The 21006-nt window shown below is 39.9% G+C and overlaps 1 protein-coding gene across 5 annotated transcripts in view; it reads left to right on the top strand.

The window, feature by feature from the left end:
* MID1 (midline 1) overlaps nucleotides 1–21006 on the top strand; it is a 240584-nt gene that overhangs the window by 78633 nt on the left and 140945 nt on the right. For 3 of the 5 annotated variants that reach the window (XM_033052710.2, XM_033052709.2, XM_033052705.2), the window contains exon 1: nucleotides 20137–20426. The exons of the other annotated variants lie outside the window; for them this stretch is intronic. The gene's annotated coding sequence lies outside the window, so the exon portion shown is untranslated. Of the gene's footprint in view, nucleotides 1–20136; nucleotides 20427–21006 lie in introns of those variants that run through there. 5 annotated transcript variants of the gene reach the window in all.

Below are 21006 nucleotides of genomic sequence, written 5' to 3'. Positions count from 1 at the left end.
AGCAGGACTTGATTTACTAAAGAAAGCAATGGTGGCTAGAAATACTGATGTATTTTTTCTACTCCCTCTTTCTCCCTGTCTCTTATGACACCAAAATTTTGAGTTTTTGATCCACTGTCTTAACACTGTGGACTTCTTTTCCTTTAGGCCTTGTCTTCTGAGCATTCAGCAAGACCTGGGTGTTAGTTTTGCAAAATAAAATGTCTTCTCAGCTTTGGCCTTGCATTGTGAAACGCTTTAGTCTAGCTGTGCTGACATCATGCACAGAGCTGTGTAGTAGGATACATGCAGTCATTTGGAGAGAAAACCCTCCTGAGCAGCCAGGCAAGGTGGGCAGTTTTCTAGCACCTTCTTTAGGCTCCTGTGCTGCCTGAGCAGAGACATCTGAGCTGGCTCTGTCTCTGCACCCTGAGTTCAGGGGTGTGTGCATGACCTCAGCTGGCAAATCTTGTGGGGAGCTTGAATTCAGAGCCAATATTGTCACATTTGACTTGAACATAGCACTCTTTTATGAGTGCTTCCAATACTCTGGACTGCTGTGCAGCTTCTTGCCATGATGTGGGTAAATCTTCCCTGTGCTACCCTAATTCCAGTCCCAGTAAGTTGAACAGTGAGGTGTGTGGACCAAGCTCCATGGAGCAATGAAGACCTGCCATAAGAACCCAATCTCAGGGGAAATGCTGAGCAACCAGACTCCTCTGCAAAGCTTGTGGTGACATTTGGGGTAGCTGAAAGGATGTGACCATTTACAAGCCTCTTGACCCCAAATAAAGTTAAGTTTTTAAGGAGAAAGGGTCAGTCATTGCCTGGAGAAAATGTATTTAGCCTGACTTCACCAACTGAACACTTTTTTGAATTTGTGGGTTCTCATAATCTGTTTCTGATGCAACATGATAGTTGCATATGCCTGTAATTTCCCCTCTAAATCAATTTGTGAATAAGATTTCTTGCAGTGACTGCATAGTTCTCATTGTTTATAAGTCTCTCTTCCTATTACAGACATCAAGGTTGGATTTATCTGATTCTATTTACTTAATTGTTTAATTTGTTAAAACACTTAATAGAAAGCTTCTGGAAATATATACTCAGTATTTTCACTATAAAAATAAGCAAAAACATGTGCATCCCTCTGCTACTGCATTTGAAGTGATAGGATTTGATTTGGGGTAGTGCCAGGAAATTGCAACTTTTGTAGTCTGTGTGGAATAGCTTGGATGCAATTAAGGGTTTTCTTGCCATTTATTCTCTGCCTTACAGTACACAGGATAAGGGGAGGTATTCTTCAGTAATTATCATAATAATATTATTACATACCTACAAGCATCTGCAGAGACATGCTTACAGTACTTTGACAATTCTTCCATCTGATTATTTAACAGCTCTAATTGTTTAGTAAAACTGCTTTCTTGCTTGCTTGCCTGATTTTTATACATATCTCTATAACTCTGTCAACATATCCCCCTGCTTGCTACCCTTTTTTAGGTGGGGGTGAAAGCTATCAATACAGGATGCAGTTTTTTAAACCATGTAGTGACCAGGGCCCATTTTACCTCATTAACTCACCCAAAACTCCCTATTAATCTGTAATTTTGAACTTTGGTGTTGCAGTGGGAGCTGAAATAAAAGTAAAATGAAGAGGTATGATGAAAAGCCCAGAGGTTTCTAAACTGTAGTGTTTTAGTTAGAGTTAAGGGAACAATTGCTTTACTTTTCAGATCACACCAGCAGTCACAGGCAAAAGCCATCTCATGGAGGACTGAGTGGGAGTCAGGGTGCTGCTCCAAGGGGAAGCATTGGGAGAAAAAGAAAAGCTGGAAAGGAGGTCAAGGCAAGACCTCTGGGAAAAGGGACTTGTCTGCTCCAGCTGCTGAGTGAAGTGGCATGAAGGGCTGAGGTGTGGGACCCAGCCAGGAGGGAGCAGCTGTCCCTGGACACAGCTGCCCTTCTTTGCTCCTGTGGGGCACCCACTGCCAACCATCAGCTCCTGGAAAACCAGGCAGCAAGGCTATGGTTGCTCTCTTGCCCCCACCATCTGGCTGCTCCCCTTATGTGCCTAGAGCTGGCTGTCATAGTTGGTGTGCTCTGTGTAACATAGGCATAAAAAAGGAAAAATGTACCCCCCATTAATGTACACACACGTATGGTTACACAGGAAAGTTTGTCAGTGATGGGCTACAGGGTAAGTCAACAGGGCAGGTAATGAATGTCTTAAAATGCTGATAACATTGACTGTACAATTAACTGCTTTTTCCAAAAGGCAATGCGTTCAGGATCAGTGTGCTCAGTGTCTTTTTGATATCTGCCCTTCCAAACAGCAAACAGGTGTGGGAAAGTTTGTGGGTTTTCTTCAAAAACAAAGATTTCTGTAGTCCCTTCCACCTAAAATGACTGCAAAGCCTGAGCTAAAACTGATGATGCCATGGAGTCAGCAGGCTCTTTAAAGCAACAGGTATTTAACCTGAAAGTTAGCATGTTCTGCACAACCTCCTCTGCATAGGAAGGGAGCTTGCAGAAGTCCTTCTGGCTATCACAAGACATATTATCCCTTCCAGGAGCTCTCTGCCTAGGCTGGCATGAGCACAAAATTAGGTCTTTTCTTACCTGTGGAGGCGAGCTAGCTTTCAAAAAGCATTAACCTCCTGCCAGGCTCCACCTTTTTCACAATCATAATATTTTAGGTTAAAAATCATAACATGTTAAAGACAATTCTGCATTCCTTTTTTCTGGCCTCTGGCTTTCAAATTGTAGGGGTTATATTCAGGTCAGACTGTCAGCTCTCTCTCTGTAACAGTCTAAAGGCTAAATCCCTTTTAAAAAAGAAAATAAATCTTCGGTTCTCACATAATGAAACTTGGTATCTGAGGCTGAGGCTTCACAGAAAAGATCAAATAGCCTAAGCCTTGTGACAGAACTGTAAGGAATGGCAACGCCTCATTATCCCATCGAGTAACATCTCAGTTAGAGTAGTCTTTGTGTGTTCTCTGAGACAGATGACCAAGAATATATATAGTCCCAGTGACAGGAGATGGTACTGCTCCTGTGCTGTGAGGGCTGGGGATTGTTGTTGATGCTCACTTTTCTGTATTGTTATACTGCTCACTCAAGCATTGTGTGGGGTTAATTCAGTGGTTGTGGTGTGTAAAATGGTAACAAGATGTGAGATATTATGCAAAAGTTAATGACTCATGGGCACAGATGGGGCCAAAATTGGTTATGAGTGGCTGCTTGGCATTAAATTCCTGGAAAATTCAAGAATAGAGATGGAGGGACAATGCAGTGAGCAGCTTGTTCTTCCTCAGTGATCTTCCTCGAAAAGAGAGCAGGACCCTAGTCCCATTTGGACCCAACCATGAGCTCATCTCAGCCTGCACACTCTTCTCCAACAGCTGCAGCTGTGCTGGAGCAACCTCAGGGCCTGTGCTAATGGGATAAAAGCATTTCCATGTGCTCTTTTCATTCACAAAGCACATGTCCCTCCCCACGGTGTCCAGTGTATCCTCGTTCCCTTGAAATGGATTCAAATATTAAAGCCTGCTATATTTAATTATTGCTAACTCAGGGAGGAAATAAAATCTTACAGCCATTTTAACATGTTTCAAGACAGGTAGGTGTAAGTCACAAATGTGCAATGAGTAACAGGAAATTCAGAAGCCATCAGAAAGCAGTAGTGGGCTCTGAGGAGAGTGATCCTAAAACTTACATGATGTTCTCAGCCATGTGTGTAGGGTTCTGCAGCCCCTGGCCTGATGTGTATCACTCCCCAGCAAGGATCTCTCACAGTCAGGACCTGCACAGGACAAGCTCGCCTCAAGGCATGGAGTGGTAACACTCTGAAGGTGTTATAGACCAGCCCATGAGCAGGTAGATTGCTACTGGGAGAATTTTGTCCTAAAAATTTTTAAATCCCTGTGATTTCAAATAAAGTCAAATGAAGAGCATGGCTTCAACCCTATTACCTCCTATATGCAAAATAAAATGTTATTTTTTTTTGCTTATGTGAGTGAGTATAGAATGAAACACATGTGGGACAGTTTTCCCCATTATATATACCCTTTCTATCCCTCTGCTTCTGATTTTGGGGAAACACTGCACTATGCATGAACCAGCCAGTGGACATTACTCTTCGATTCAAGGGGAGTTTTTTGTGTATATATGTATACAAATTTTAACAAAGGTGTGTTTATTCTTCCCCTGTCCCCCTCCTTTTCCCAGCACAAAAGCCATTGCTTTCTTTAAGTAATGTTGTAGCAATACAGCACCAAAACAGGAAGAAAATCATTCAGGCTACACTGAGGGTCAGTGCAAAGAAAACAGCACTGAAATGTAGCTGTTCTATGGGAGGGCTGAAGAAAGAAGTGTATTTCCTTCAAACTGAAGTTCACCAAAAAACTTGGTTTACAATTTAGCATCATTCTCTCTTCTCCCATTGGAATATCCATGATGATATCTGGCAGCCACAGCAGCAGCAGGCAAGCTCCACTATCCTGTGGTTTGGGAGTTTTTAAAGTATTTATATATTTGTTGAGAAGCAAACAACCAAAATAGAAACCATGGCTTGCTTTCAGTTTTGCACTTGAACTACATGCTTTTCACATTGCCTTTTTAAATTCATGAATCATTTCAGTTTTCTTCTGATTCATAATCACATTACTCTTTCTTTGCATGAAATTTTCCTGTGAAGGTTTAAAGATTTCTTTCTGCTAGAAAGCCCTCCTGTTTTTGTTTCTAAGGACTACACAGTGAAAAAAATTACTAAGAGATTGGAGAGATATTTCTTGGAAGAGGACATAAAAAGGCATAGATTATGTTTTGTGGAGGATGATACACCTAGTGATGTAGTTGGAAGAGCTTAATCACTGTTTTTTTCCCCGTGGAGATGAAACTGTTTGCTAATGCCTGTTGACAATATGTGTTGATGATGCTAGGCTTCCAGCCTGAGCTCTAGCAAATGATGATAAATTCCAGACTCTAATCAAACATCTTTCAGAAACCTTAACATTTGCTAAATAAACATATTTTTCTCCTCTCTATTGCATGTAGTGGATGTTTTTAACTTTGTTTGCCAGTCTTATTATAAAGCATAACAGATGGCCACTGCTTCTAATGAAATAATTATATTACTTAACCCTTTTCTTGGGAAAGAAAAGGCTTGGGCTTGCAACTGCCATTCATATTTTCTATAAATGAACCTGATGACAAAGGCAAGAAAGTTTTTGGTTAAAAAAAGCTATTGCCAGTTTTAAATAAAAGAATGATTACTTCTCTCAGGTTTGATTTTCACCTTGGACACCTGTTTTCTCTTCATAAAATGTGATGGGGAAAGTTTAATCCAAAAGTCTGTGAAGAAACACAGAGCTGTTAAGAGCCAACTCTCAGAGTGATATGATGATCTGTGGTGCTCAGAGACAAATCTTGGGAGTGGTCAGGAACACCCTCTTCTTGATCTACCTGATGATGCAATTGCTTGAAGAATTTTATGTCAATACCCCCGTGTGTCTTATTGGTGTGTTCTTGGTGACATGCTAAGGCACTGGCTGAGTATTATCGAGGTAATAAACTGTCAGGTACACTTATGTTTGCAAGGAGCTGTAGGTGGTGCAAAGTGGTCTCTAAAACAGGCTCCCAGGTCTAGTGTTAGTGAAATTCTGGCTGGTGAGGTCAGCCTGCTCTCTGAAGTCAATATTTGTCCTGTTGAGAACCTGAACACTACCAGAACAGATGCACTGGGAGTGTTCAGGAGCATTCTGGCAAGATGGAGTCTGTTTGCAGCATGCTGTGTGCATGTGAATGGCAGAGTGAGAGCAGACTCCTCAGATTCAGAACACACTTGATTCCTAAACATTTCAAGAAAGTATTTGGCCTTTGACATTGATGACATACCAGAGATTACTAATAATAGCATGCCTGAACTTTTGTTAGAAAAATAAGCACATCCCTCAGCAATTCCCACACTCCTAGGCTAAATTACCACAATATCATATTAATGCCAGGGCTGATGAGATACAGAGAAATATTGAAACCTCATCTGAATAAAATTTGTTCTCATTTGAGAGGTCTTTTTCACAAGACTGAAACTAAGACCTATATGATGTCAACTAATCATTTGTCAGCACCATTGCTCCTGGACACACATAGGGGTGGCAGGATGCTCTTGTCCCACCCTCTTGCCCAAAGCTGCTAAAGTTCTGCTGCATTGTTGTGGCAAATGCAGCTTCATTCACTACCCCTGAAATAAAGGAAGTGTGAGTAGGAGGAAGAATTAACTGAATTAAGATAGAGGAATTCCTAAAAAGAAATACTGTGAATGGATGAGCATGGAGAGGAAGTTTCATCTGAGGGTTAAGCTGTATTGTTTTTTGTACTGGGGGGTGGGAGGGGTTGGTAAGATCAATAAATCTATGTCCAAGAGGAAGTCAAACTTGGATATATACTTTTCAGTTTGCATGTTTTCCAAGCACAGTGGTGAGGACTCAACCTGTTCATGTACAAATAATATGAAACTGATTATTCATAAACGTAGAAATAGGAGGATACATGCCAAAATTTCATAATTTTTACTATTTCTATATCTAGGAAGAAATGAGCAACAGAAATCTATGCGTGCAGGTAGAGATAAAAGTTAATTTTATTATGAGGAGACATGGGTTTGGCATTGATCTTGGAAGATGTAATAATTAGTGGAATAATATTGTTTCCACAGGGTCATTATATATGATAGCTGCCCTGATATTGAACATGTTCCTCACCTGTCAGGACATGACATTCAAAACTTGTTTTTTTTGTCTGATAGAAATATTCAGTGTTTGTGTTTACTGCTTACCTCTTTGGAAGGGGGAAAAGAAAAGTACATTTTAATTTAGGTATGACAGAAGGAATATGAAAATGAACAAGATGGATTGATATCCATATATTTCAAACGAATACTCTGAGTTATCCCAAGGTTTACTTGCTGGTGTTTTTATCGCTCCTTATGCTGTCAGGATATTCTGTTGCTATAGGCTAGTGTGGAACACACACTGAATTAGTGGCCAGAGTTCAGTGATTTAATTTTATTTTCATAAGCAGAAAGCTGGTCCTTAACAAAAACTCTTGTGTCCCAAGGGGTTAGGCATATGCTGGGAAGAAAATGTATCACAAATTCCAAGTATGCAAACTTGTGGCCTTTTAAGACTAAGTACAGAGGAAATACAACACAGAGACTTCACGGTGATAGTAATGCTGAGGCATAAAGTGTAGCATAGACGCTCCTGGAATGCAGCAATAGTGTGCTTCTTTCATTAAAGCTAGGGAAAAGCAGTTGCTGGTTTGAACCTATGATGTTTTCCCTTTGTGTGGAGAAATCAGCTTTAAACATCAGAAAAGTTTAGAAATGGATTTGATGTCCTCTTAGCGAGAAGTGGATCTTACAGTGTTATAGATGTGAGAACTGCCTGCCGTATGTGGTTTTTAAAAACGTGTTTTATCGTTGCTAAGGGGATCTGAAGCTTAGCTAAGTAACCAAAAACTGTTCCGATATTCCCTGCAAATAAAAATTTTGTGCAGTTTCTACAAGAAGCTGCTGTCACAGCTGCCTTGCAGAGAGGTGCCTGCTCCTTTCTGAGCCGCTGGATTTGGGAGCGATGCAGGTTCTGCCCCGCCGCTCCCCGCCCGGCCCTCTTGTCACTTTGTGTGTGCACAAGTTGGGTCTTCATGAGCCCCTTGTTCCATTTGAACACAGGAGAGCGGGTTCTCAAGCATTGGGACAGGGCAGTGGTGGAGTCACCATCCCTGGAGGTAATTAAAAGTGCACTTAGATGCCTGCCCTGCACAGGGACGTGGTTTAGTGGTGGACTTGGCAGTGCTCGATCTTGAAGGTACTTTCCAACTTAAATGATTCTATGATTTACATGGAATGCTTGTAGTTGTTCCCCTTCCCACCTCTCAGTCTCCCAATTTATCACCCCATCTATTTTTTCATGCTTATTTCTGCACTTATCCTGAAAGTGCCACAACTATCCAAATACTGACACCAGTGACAGAATCATTATGATGGATGATGTCTGTCTTGGTAAACAGAGGGTCACCTGCAGGTTTGGGAACAGATTTCCTTAAAATTGCTAAGCCTTCTGGCAGATGACTTCACCAACACCTTCAAACTTCCCAAGTCAGGTTTGGTGTGTGCAGAAGAACAAGGAGGCAACAAAAGCCTTTTTTGCACTTCAGAAAAGAACCCAAATACAGAGTGATTATGGATGGGTTTATTTTGTAGGTAACAAAAGTGGTGATTGTAGAACAAGCATGACAATTTTACCTCAGCTAACTACAGTACAAAAATGCCTCTTGCTGAATGCTTATTATTGTATTTGCAGACTGGCTTCATATGTACCACATGTGCTTATTGTTGTTGCGTTGGGATTTCAAGTTTTTATGAAGTGATAAGCCACATATTAATAGTTTTAACAGAAGGTTCTCTAGTTGTTAACATGGTAACACCTTGCAAGAACAACATGTTATGTCCATTTTTCGTTCCAGAAATATGCAACATTCTGCACTTCAAAATACATAAGAAAAATGTCTATTTAGTACTTAGATCTGCTCTATATATTACCTTCCATGAATTCGTACCCTGTTGCTCAGACCTGCTATAAAAATTTTCTGCCTCAGACTGCAAAATATTAATTCATTTCCCAGGAATCTCTTTGGATACAAGCTGTGAAAGCAGATCTGGAAGTTGCAAGCACATTTGCTCTTGCTCAATCTTACTCTAAACTGAACCCATTATGAACACTATTACAGGAACAGGTGTTCAAATATATCCAACTAAGTTATTAGCCAAGCTTGGAGGATTCTTTTTGTTTTCCCTGACCACAGTCAGGTTATCAGTTGCATATGGATGTAATCCTACTCATGTTTACCTCAGTAAAAATTGGGCCATTTTTAAAATAAATGAGTTTCATAATAGCAGGGTTCCATCCTATGGCTGTATCAACTGTCACTGAAAACTTTCAAAATAAGGTAGCAGGTACATAATGATCACAGTAACCCAAAGAAAGTCAAAACATTAGTGTTTTGATGATAATAAAAATCAGGCAACCTTATGTTTATTTACATTCTATATATATTAATAAACCAATTCAAATTAAAATAAGTTAATGTGTTAAAATCATGCTTTTATTTCATCATGAAAAGTACAAACAAGTATAAAATTTTAAATTTGGTGCCTTCACAGTAACTCCGTTCAACCTGCCCTTCTAAGCAGGCAGTGAAAGCATTTGCCCATGAGTAATATCTTAGTAAATGGTTGTGATTTGATGTGACACTTTTCCCCCCTCAATTTGCATGTCTGATAATAGTCTTCCTAAATATCACCTTCAAATTCACTGGCAAAAAAGTAACCCATCTGAAAGAAATAGTGGATGAAATGTTGGTGATGGGACAATCCCGGGTCTGTGTCCGAATGTGAGACAAAGAGTTCAGACCATTAAAAGCTATATGGTCTATTGCCATGCTAATGTTTAGTTCTTTGTTTAGTGCAGACTTTTAAGCATGTTTCCATGACTCATTAAACCTCTGAAATAAAAGTTCTCACAATTCTAGTACAGCAGAGCAGTTATTTTTGGACTTAATTACAAACAGGCTAGATAATGAGCTACCTAACTTGTCCCCTTTTCTGAAGAAGGAAAATAGTTAGACCTCTCCTTTCTCTAAACAGTATCAAAATCCACTATATGTGATAGATGAAGGAGTGTAAAGTCCATGAAAAAATGAAAGGGGTGCATAAGCAAATGCCTGTTGGACAACTAATATTTTAAATAACAGGTAAGAATATGTATTTTGTGAACCTATTAAGTATTCAGCTTAAGAGAATACTGTTACCATAGCAACCCCTTATCACCTGTTTGAGATGCTGGAATATTGCCATGAAATGCACATCAAATGCCCTGCTGGTATTTGTAAAATCCTGATAATATTAGCTCTTGGAAATGGCCACACTGAAAGACAAATGCATAAAAATACTTGAGACTCAAGATCACCTGTCTATTGTCTGATTTCTCCTTGCCCTTCTACTTTAGTTTTAGATATCAGTTTGATTTAAAAGATTAATGGCTTCAAGAAGTCACTGGTGGGAGCAGGGTGGTGGACACACATCACTGCTCACCTACAGCATGCTCATAATAATCACCCTCAGTTAAGTGTGCTGAAGGCTTTAGTGGTTTGTAGTAGCCAAACAAAGCCCACATAAAGGGAAAAGTTTGCCAAAAGGATTGAACATGAGAACTCATAGGAAGACACCCAAAATAAGGTACGTATAGATCCCCTCCTTGCAGCAATTATCAATCTAAAGACTGTGAGTTGTGCCATTTATTTTATTGAAAGGATTTCAAATCACATAAAGCTGTAACAATAATGACTTTTCTGACTGTAGAGACAGCTTCTCTTGTTTTAGATGCTGCATTTCTGAGGGTCTTCTTTCTTTTTCAGCTTCGAAGCTGCAAGTGGTCAGAGCTTTACACTTCTAAGCTCTAATATGAGGATATGGCTGGTGAATTTTTCTATGGAGTTATTTCTGTGCCCCACAGCCTTTAGGGCTAAGGATGATGGGATGGTCAGGAGAGCTCCCCTGCTGAAGTGTCATCACCTTTTCCCAAAGGACTCTGTGCTTTGTCCTTTCTTGTGGTGTACTATGTTTTTCCACAGAGTTAAATACTTAGAGAAGCAAGTAGTCCCAATGAATTATGAGTTCCTCTAATAAAAGAAATATGGAAACTGTGTGTAAATCACAAGTCTTTCATTTTTGAATCCTTAATATGATTCTTTTTTCTCTCTCACTTCAGTGTGAAGTGCAGTACACCGTCTATATGTGCTTCCACCCTGAATAGAAGGAGTGCACAAAGAAGAAAGCAAAATCAGTTGCCAAGTGATTGGATAATTGAGCAACTGCACAACTCAGCCTAACTCATCTGTATGTGATGAGGGCTATTTCTGTCTCATTTTGCTCTGCAGCATTATGTAGTATCAAGTTATTAATTTCAGGTGGTAGATGGGAAACTGAGAGCACCAAAAACTTGGATTGCTGAAGATGACAGGGTATTCAGGACATCACTGTGCATTCCCATGGACACAAAGGACCTTCTTTGTGCCCAAGAGATGTGGAAAAGCCTTTATGAAATGGATGTTAGGACCTTCGCATATCATTGCAGTTTCATAGTGAATTACAGCAAAATTACATCTAAGGGAGATGTCTGAACAAGAGGGAGAGTATGAGCATATGTGACAGTGTGGCCCTAGGGATCAAAATCTGCATGAAATAGTTTAGAAGGCATGCATTAACCTTCACCATTGGGCTGATGTGCAGTTGCAGCTACTTCTGTGCTTTTTTTCCTTGCTGTTTGTGTAAAATAATGATGTTGGAGAATGTACAGCAGGCAGGGTTTATAGTGGTTGTGTCTCCCTGTAAATAAGCATGTGTATTTATGAAATAAGACACTGGATAATATCTGCCAATTACAGCATTGAAGTGATAAATGAAAACTAATAATAACCTGTGAAAATAAGAGATGCAAAAATTAATGCCAGATAGTGAGCATTTTATTTCTGCTGGGCTTCACTTCCCACAAGTCTCACCTGAATCAGATTTTCGGGGTTACTTCAGATTTTTTTAGTATCTTCATGAAAATGTTTATCACCAACTATGAAAACATAGTTTTCATGGACAGTTGCTATTTTTAGTAATTTTTTTTAATAAAGGCATCTTATAAGCTGAGAATCAAAAGTTGGGATTGAAAAGTGTTTTGCTTGGAACCTGGAGAAGTACATTATCCTTGCAGTCATTGTCTTTTATTACAGCCAGTGCTGTTTAATAAAAAAGGAGGATTCAATAGGTGACACCTCTGGAAATGTGTGTGAGCTAAAGAAAGTAAAAATTCTTTTGGAGACTGGTAAACCTACATTGTATATTCCTGTAATTAAAAAGAACGAGGTACAGGCACTCATAAAAGTGCCATCTGAGAATGGTTTAAAAGTTAAACTTGACACAGGTAGAAGCATGAGACCCAACCAGACCAGTCCTCCCAGGGCAGTCCCAGTGAGCCTATTTATAAACACATCATTTTGAAACCCTCCTAAGCTGGTTTTAAGCAATGCTCCTGGTGAGAAAAAACATTAATGTGATAGGCAAAGACTTTCTGAAACTGTCTCCAACTTAACTTCTGTGACTAATGCTTCGTGATATCTGCCCACGTCCTTGAATTGCTTAATTTAAAATCCTTTCAAAAGGAGTTTCTTTTGATTTTCTTCTGAATTCTTTGCCTGTTTTTCTCATTTGAAATTAGAGGAATGTGATGGTTTTGGTGTTAACCTTCCCACATAAATATATTACATGGTCAGTACAAGTGTTCCTCTGAAGCAATGTGAAAGTGTAGTAATCTGATATTTCATAGGTAATCTGACCTTAATGGTAACCCCAGTGAACTTCAGAAGCTTATGAGTCAAATCATGAGTCACATATGTTAGCAAATTCTCAGTTGTATAAAGCAGTTTTCCTGGCCAGAGTTTAAGGGTTTGGGATGTGAGTTAAGGTTTTTGTTGTCATTCCCCAGCCCACCCCCTACAACCTCCTCTCACCACCACCAATACAATCCACTGGTGTCCTGAGTAGGGAAATATTTTGTTCAGTTGTAGGGAAGACTCAAATTAAGACTGAGACCTTAAGAGTCAGTTCTTTTACACTGAGAAAGTCCAAGCATATACCTTAATTTTTTCTTGAAGAATTTGAACATATTTCTCTACACAGTTATGTATGTCTACATGCACACACAGGCATACACTTTTCTAGGAATAATTTCAGTGGTCTGTTTGTTGTGTTGTCTGGTTAATACTAACCTTTACATTCTAAATACTTAGATTTAGTCCAGAAACTTTTAGTTACATCTAAAAAGGTTAGTCTTTTTGTGTCTTTCATTCCTGCTTATGGCAGAGCCCGTGCTGCCATGATTACAGTAATATTCAAAGATGTTTTAGCATTTAGAGTTTTATTCTCTCCTTTACTCTCCTCAGCAGTATAAAGACAGCTTGAGTAGGCAATATGAGAATTCCAGGGAAGGAATTCCAGGGAAGAAGATGAAACACCTTGTGCCCTGGGCACAAGTAATTTTCAGGCTGCAGTTCATATTTCCAGGGTTTAAAATATGATTCTGAGTCACAAGTTTTCCATGTGCCCCCCTTGCTGCACAGCTGACAGGTAACTTTTGTACCTCCTTTTCCAACAGGCTGCCTGTTTCACAGAAGCCCTTTTTCCATGGGGCAGGGAGCTGGCATGGGGTAGCCAGGACACTGGAAGAAAGAGAAAAGTGAGAATTCCCTACAAAAGTATTCTCAGGAGTTTCAACTGCAAAAAGTAATGTTCTTACGAAATTAAATTTCATGAGATAGTGCAGACTGCTGGCAAACTTCTATGACTAGAAAAATTAAATAAAAGTATTTTAGTCTGACTTGAACTTTTAGACAGCTTTAGCTCCATTGATCTTAGCTGAAATACCTGATTTGAAGTCAGCAAAATATTGATTGGTTGTCTCTTCAGTGGCAGTTGGCTTCCTGGGATTTTTAAAGAGATAACTGAGCTAATTTTTTTACCTCCATATGACCAAAACTGTGTAGCATCACACCAGGGCAATACAGCAGAACATTGAAATATGAAATGTTTTCTGAGAACAAGAACTATGAGGAATTTAAAATTGTGCAGAAATATTCCAGAATATTCATGTTAATGGCTTGTCCCAGCTGAGATTTTGAAAAGATGTTACAACACCAGCAGTTCTTCTGTTTTGGAAAGTTTTGTAACACAGAGTCAATCTCTCTGTAATGCTTCCTGGACGTGGCAGAGTCTTGACAGTGCTTAGAGTTTCTCACTTCTGGCACATTTGTGCATGGCATATGATATATCTAACTGTTGTATGCAGGTTGAAGAAAAACTGTTTTAGAGCAGAGTGGCTTAACTGTGAGTGTTACATATTTTTTTTTTGCTAAACCTGTGGTTTAGGGGCTTTTATTTCTAAAGCAAGGATTTGCATGTTTTGATGATCTTCAGCTAACACGCAGGTAATGGGGATTTGAGTAGATGCCTGCTTGCTGCAAGTGACAATTTATTAGTTTAGGCTTTAACTTGTTTTAGTGAAATTGTGGCCAGATGACTCTCTCTTAAACTTTGTGATCATATGTTTGGATATATCTCCTGGAATAGGAGAAAAATATTGATTTTGACAGATACTGTTTGATGTTTGATGAAGACACATATGTTATAACTTCTGCTACTTGCCCATATCTTTATTGCTTCTCTTGAGTCACTTCATGACTGACTTTTGCAATTGGTCACTAAATAAGCAGTTGGCACAAAATGCAATGAAAGAAAGTTACTCTCTTTTTTTCTATGCTAATAGAGGTTACAGATACATAAGGCAATTCTTATCTTCTTACTTTATCATTCTTCTAAGGACTGGCTTCTAAGGTGGCTTCTAAGGACTGGAATATTAAAAAGAAATTGTAGTAATTTAACTATTACCTAATACTTCTAAGAGTAACGAAGTGTAATTATCACTGAAGTAGCAACTAATTGTAAAATCCTAGGAAATCAAATGGAGAAACAGTGGTAAACTAATTATGATTTCCATTTAATTCAGCATTTATATATACTAGAGAACAGATGTTTTAGAAACTCTGAACCCTTATAGCATCCTTCTTTGTTAGTCTTTTTAGCTTACTCTACTTCCGTAGAATTTTAGAGTAGACTATCAGAGTCTTCTGATCACTAATTTATTACACATGACTGTGCACCAGCTTGCTCAGCCTAGCAGATCAAGTATCTGCCTCATAGCAGATGAAGTGAAATTAAATCCAGCAGATATTATTCTTTTGATTAAAAAGCCTTAATCAAAAAGTCTAGTCAGTGTAGTCCTTAAGGCAAGCGCAGCTGGATCCTTGTTTAACCACCTTTCTGTCTGCTTGAGCTGAGGATTACACAGGTTGCATAAGTAATGGAGAAAGACACTGTCCTGGAGATATCTTCCCTTCTCTCTTGCCTGCAGCTGATGCAGGCCAGGTGAGATCAGGGCACTTTGGGTGATGCTGTAAAGGTGAATGGTCTTCTAAGGGTTGTTCCACCAAGAGGACTGAAGGATGCCCTGATCTTTCTCACCTCTGCTTGTTTCACTGATACCCTGCCAAAAGGCTGGGTCTTGAAAGGCATTGAATTCCACAATGGTCCACCTTCAGAACACCTTTTTGCACTGTGACTTTCAGTGTGTATGTGTACATGCAAGGACATCTGACACTGCTGGTCCTAGTTTTAAAATTCTGTTAGAAAATGTGGGTGCATTTAGATGCCATGACACAGACATTCTGCCAGCATAGTCAGTTTGTCTTCATTGCATTCACTGCAGGGATGTTTATAAAAGCAGCTAAGAAAGATGCTTTGTGAGATCCAGCTCTGTACAGTCTTACAGTCACAAACATTAACTACATCATGTGAAATTATTGCATGATCACATTCACATCTTGAGAACAGTTTTCCATATTTGGGGCATTTCAGAATTTTTCTTTTTTTTTTTTTTTTTTTTTTAAACTGTCTTCTCATAAACTTGCCTTCATCTTACGACCTCATATTTTGTGCCAGTTCTTCTGGAGGCTATTTTTACATGCCAGTCTTGCCTTGAGTTAAGTATTCTAGTATTATATAGGGTTATTAAGAGGTGTTTTGTATTCTGGACATCCTGCTCTTCCTGCAGGTGCCAATTTAAAACTGCCAAGGGAGAGACTATAAAAACTATTAGAAATGAATTTCAATGCCAATAGTTTGGGTGTGAATATTAGATTTTTCACTCAAAGTGCAGCAGTCTAGCTTTATCTTATTTTGAAAATCATGTCTTCATTAGTTGTCTACATTGCAAATTAGAGGCAATATTATTTGTGATTGACTTTGTACCTGAAGATGCTTATTTTCAAGCTAGGGTTGCTTCTTCCTAACCTATATGCTGGGTCACATTTTTCTCTGCTGCAACACTTTCACTCCTACCATATAATCGGATCCTGGGGTCTGGGCTGTCTTTGTTTGGCACAGCTCAGTAAAGAAATAGAGTGGTTCTCTGTCTTTAGCATATATTAAATTCTCTCAGCCCAGAAGGATTTCCATGGCATCTGGAATTTAGCTAATGAGAGAAAGTCCTTTTGCCACTTCCTGTTCTGTGCTCCCCCTGCAGCTGATGCAGACTTATCTTGGTCTGGACTATGTAAACTGCATTACACCAAAAGAACTCCAGCAATTGAGTGATCCCACATTAGGTTTTTTTGCATTTGATCCCAGCTCAAAATAATTTCTGTGTTTGGTAATTTATTAGAAACAATGAAAGTAGATAAGGGAGGCTTAGTTAAAAAATCAGTGAGCAAAAGTTTCAGATTCTGAAACAGTGCTAAATTGTTGGTATCAAGATTTTTGTCTTTGCCTTGTCACAACTTAAAACCTTCAAAACTGCGCACTGCATTGATAAGCACTGAACTAAACCTCGTCCCACTAAATTTAGGTTAACATTTTAAGAAATAGTTGATGCGCTGACAAAGAGTAATCAGCACCTAATTTACTAAGTCTGTGTAAAAATATGTGATATTTTTACATAATGTGCAATTTGCAACTGGTATTACACAGTGGTGGGGTTTTCTGCACATTCATAGGAACTATCAAAGCTTTTTGTCTATACAAACTGGCTCACAACATATTCTAATAATACATCTTTTTCTTAAGTAGTAATAGGAGGCAGGATTTTTAGTTAGAACCCAACACCCTGAGTTCTCACAAGTGCCTGCTGACTACCTTAGCCAAGTCAAGCGCAGAACAGCATGAACCACACTGAAGACCTTCCTGATCAATGCTGCCAATAGTGGAAGCCCAGCTAAAGTCACCCTGCCTTGATTTTGCTTTAGCTGGGGTGGCAACATAATGCTTGAGACATGAGGCTAGATGGAGGTTTTGTGTGTCTGCCCTTTGTGCCTGGGAGGTGCTTGGTCTGTGATAAGAACTGTGTCAGGCATCCACAGTGAGCAGCAAGGTCAGAGCTAGTTTGGTATTTCTGCGTCTTCTGGTGTCACTCATAACTCCAAGGGGTTTGATACGAGGAATATGTGACCATTACTGCTGATAACCAGTGTTCACATAACATAAAACTGCCAGTGGTTTGGAGTGCTCGTAGTCATTTTACTTTTAACTTGGATTAATTCAATAAGAATCCTTTAACACTGTTGTGGTCCCTATCATGACTGCGGTCTGGCTTATACAGGTCCTTGCTCCCAGTGATGTCTGAACTCACACCTGGCACCAGCTCCTCTGGCTGCTCTAACCTCCACTGGTTCCGCTGGACAGACTGCAGAAGTTTCCTCTGTCAGGATAGAATCTCCTTTCACTTCCCCAAATACCACATAACTTTCTCATGCACACACACAGATTATAGATAGGAAATCTGATTTTCAGAGGAAGGTGTAAAAACCTGCACTTGTCTTATTGCATCCCAGACAGCAATTCTTCTTCCTCATATCTAGCTGTTCATCTGTGTCTTTGGATGCTGACTACCCTGAAAAACACTTCAGATATAGATCCTCTTTTCCTCTAGTGCCACTCAGAATACTCTAGGAAGTGAAGTGCGGGACTCAGTTTTCTGAACCCACTGCGTATGATAATACCATTGCACCCCCTGCAGCTGGTGCAGACTTACCTTATTCTGGACTACAAAAACTGGATTGCACCAAAAAACTACAGCAACTGAGTGGGGGTTGATCACAAAGTACATTCCTCAAAGGTGGAAAGTGAATGGCATAAATAGAGTAGGAGCTGTCTCTGACACCGGATTAAAAAAAAATATGTAGCCCACATCCCACCCACCCTGAACACAGGTCATCGATTTTAATGCTTTCATTTTTTTGCTAATACTAGAAATCAGTTTGCATCCTAAGCAATTAACTCATTTTTGATGCCACATTCTGCTGGGTTTTCAGTAAAATGCAGTACCCATCCAATCCTGTAAGTTGTGCATGTAGTATGTGAAAAGGTGCCTGCATTTCCAGAAAAGTTAAGCACTTGTTTTATCTTTATAATGTTGAGTTCTTACAGAAACTTTTGCTTTGTTCCCGTATGCAACTGAAGCTGTCCTAATAATCCTCTTCTTAAAGCCCTGAAATCAAATACAGGGGTTTTGTGTGAATCCTTTATAAGCCTTATTAATTTTGTAAGTTTTGAACTTCTTACTACATCCTCTTCACCAGGGTATTTTACCCCTAATGTTCTAACTACTTTGAAAAAGTACTCTTATCTTTCCTTTGAATGCATCCTGGAGAGGATTCTCCCAGATTTAAAGCAGTAAAGGGTCTTCACATACCACATACTCATTTCAAGTGACACGTGTCCCCTGAGCTGTGCTTGGGAAACAGAGGACAAGCATTCCTGTTAAGTGCTCTTAATGCACCTCACTCTGCGTTGCAGCTGCTTCAAGCTGTTGTGCAAGTGGGCAGCATTAGACCATCACTGGGGCATTACTGACTTGTCTCCACATTGGCTAGAGAGGATGGTTGGTCTTACCCTTATGCAGCATGTTATATTGATCCCTCGGGATGGTTGGTGTTGTACATTAAAGCATATAATTGGATCCTTCCTCCTGGGGACACAGACCAGGCAAGAGGAACGTTGGACCTGGATAAAGTGCAGCAGTGGTTTCAATCAAGTTTTCCCTCCATCCATGCCATGCTTCTGATCTAGACAGTGCCAATATTAAGCAAGCTTCTTTCTTTGAAGTTGTGAGAAAAATCACTGTTGTATTTAAATGGGAAAACAAATAAATACATATTTCAGATCTTTCTTTCCTGCTGACATACCCACTGCTGGAGTTTATCATAAGTTAAAAGGGAATACATTTTTGGACTATTTTAATTAAAGTCCTGGAAACATAATTGTAACTTTTTTTCTTGTAACTTAATTCAGTAAGATTACTTGTACTGCTAAGGGTTTTTATGGATAGTGACTAATCTTTTCATTAGTAGATAAAGCCATTGCAGAAGCAAATTCATAATATTGGCACTTCAGGCATCAGATTTGCCTGATTGTTCCCTAAGATCAAAAGACAGATTTCCCTTAAGAGCGGAACAGAATGACTAACAGGATCCTGAACTAATACTGAGTTAGAAGCCTTCTTTACTTTGGAGAAGATTGGCTGGTATCAATTTGCAGGCTTGCACTTCTCAGCTTTTTTTTTTTTTTTTTTTAAACTCAAGAAATTTGGAAGACGATTTTCTTCAAGGTCCCTTCCAATCCAAACAATTCTGTAATGCTATGAAAGGTGTAACTCAAACAGCAACGGCACTTCAGATCTGAGATTTTTAATTTTGCCTTTTCTTTGTTTATTTTAATAAAAGCCACCGAGGGGCAGCAGATCGCAGCTGATCTCGTCAACAAAACAAAAAAAAAAAAAAAACCACAACACTTTTTTTGTTTCCTTAAAGTTGCATTTGGAGTAACATGCAGTGTTATCTTGCATGAAAAACTCAGCTTCAGGAATGAGGAAACCACCCTCCCTAAAGAAGGGAAAACAGACAATGAACTGAGGCTAGGGATGATTAAACGTTTGCCACTGAAACAAATAAAACTTTGCAACAAAACATTTCCATAGCCTACAGAGCCACACATATATTTTTGTTCCTTCCAAGAGACAGGCACTTGCCTTTAATGTAAATGGTAAAGGGTATTTTACTTCCTGCTTATGTCATTATGTAATTTTCCTTTTATTGTGACACGAGGAAATCGGTGCTTCTGGAGACGGGATATTGCCACTTTAGCGGAGCGTTCCCGCAGCACTGATGCTGCAGCGATCGCAGCTGAGCATTTACATATCCTGGCTGAGGTCCTGGGAGCCTGGTAAGCTCCGAGCAGACCCAGAGCAGCTACATGAGAATGGGAATAATCTCTTACACCGCAAATTGACTTCGCTCTTTGTAGCCCTAGACACAGTTTCCAGCTGCTTTCAGTCTTTTAAATCCTTGAAAGCTTTCCTAATCCCGGTGTAGGCAGCAGCCTTTCTGCTCGGAGCCGCCCTCCCCTTGCTGCTGATTGGCGAGGCTGCCGCATGTCCCGGCTCAGCCAACTGCTCCATCCCTGGCTGGGTTTGAAATCAGAGCCGGCCGGGCGGCCCCGCTGCCCATTTCCATAGGCTGGGCAAAGAGGCTTGGGAAACTTGACATTGTCTCGGGGCTCCCCCCGGCCAGGAATAAAGAGAGGAGGGGGGAATAATCGACAGGAAAGAGGAGGGAGGGAAACTTGCTCTCCGGTGGGAAAGTTGATGGATTTCTGCCGTGCCGAGAGCAGCGCGGAGTGAGCAGCGCTGGCCGGCTGGATGGATGATGGGAATCTCACCATGAGGCAGGTAAGGAGCCACCGCCGCTCCCAGCCCCTGCTGCTCCCCGCTGCTTTTCTCCCTCCTCTTTATTTTCTTCTTATAATTGTAAGTTTCCGGGTGGGAAAAAAACCAAAAAAATCTTCCCCCACTCCGCGATTCTCCCGGTAGGCAGGGATGCCATGCAAGTCATGGTACATTTTGGATTTGTTGGGAGCATGGAAGCGGTTTGCGAGCTATGTAAATCAATTCCAGTTTGCCATGGTTTAAGTGCATTGTGTAGGCTGACTCGCAGCCCTGTTTGTGACATGTGAAAGGAAAGAACTTGCTGTGTTGTAAGCCTAAATATGCCAATAATTCAGCCCAAGGATAATTTATTAAATAGCTCTGCATGAGTTCCTTGCCTGCCAGTGCTTTAATCTTCTGGTTGTTTTAAAACGTGGTAGTTTAAAGCTGTCTTGCAGCTTCACAAAAGTACTTTAAGATGGGTTTTCTAGGGATTTTTTTCTAAGATTATTCAAATGAGGTTTTTCTAAAGACTTCTATTCACCTGAGGAGACAAAAGGAGCTTTTATTTTCATTCTCATAGTTATAAGACACAGTGACAAAA

This window comes from Catharus ustulatus, chromosome 2 (genome assembly GCF_009819885.2).
Source record: "Catharus ustulatus isolate bCatUst1 chromosome 2, bCatUst1.pri.v2, whole genome shotgun sequence".
In the NCBI taxonomy this organism is placed as follows: Eukaryota; Metazoa; Chordata; class Aves; order Passeriformes; family Turdidae; genus Catharus; species Catharus ustulatus.
The sequence above is the reverse complement of the archived record's forward strand: the minus strand, read 5'-3'. Positions and strand labels throughout refer to the sequence as shown.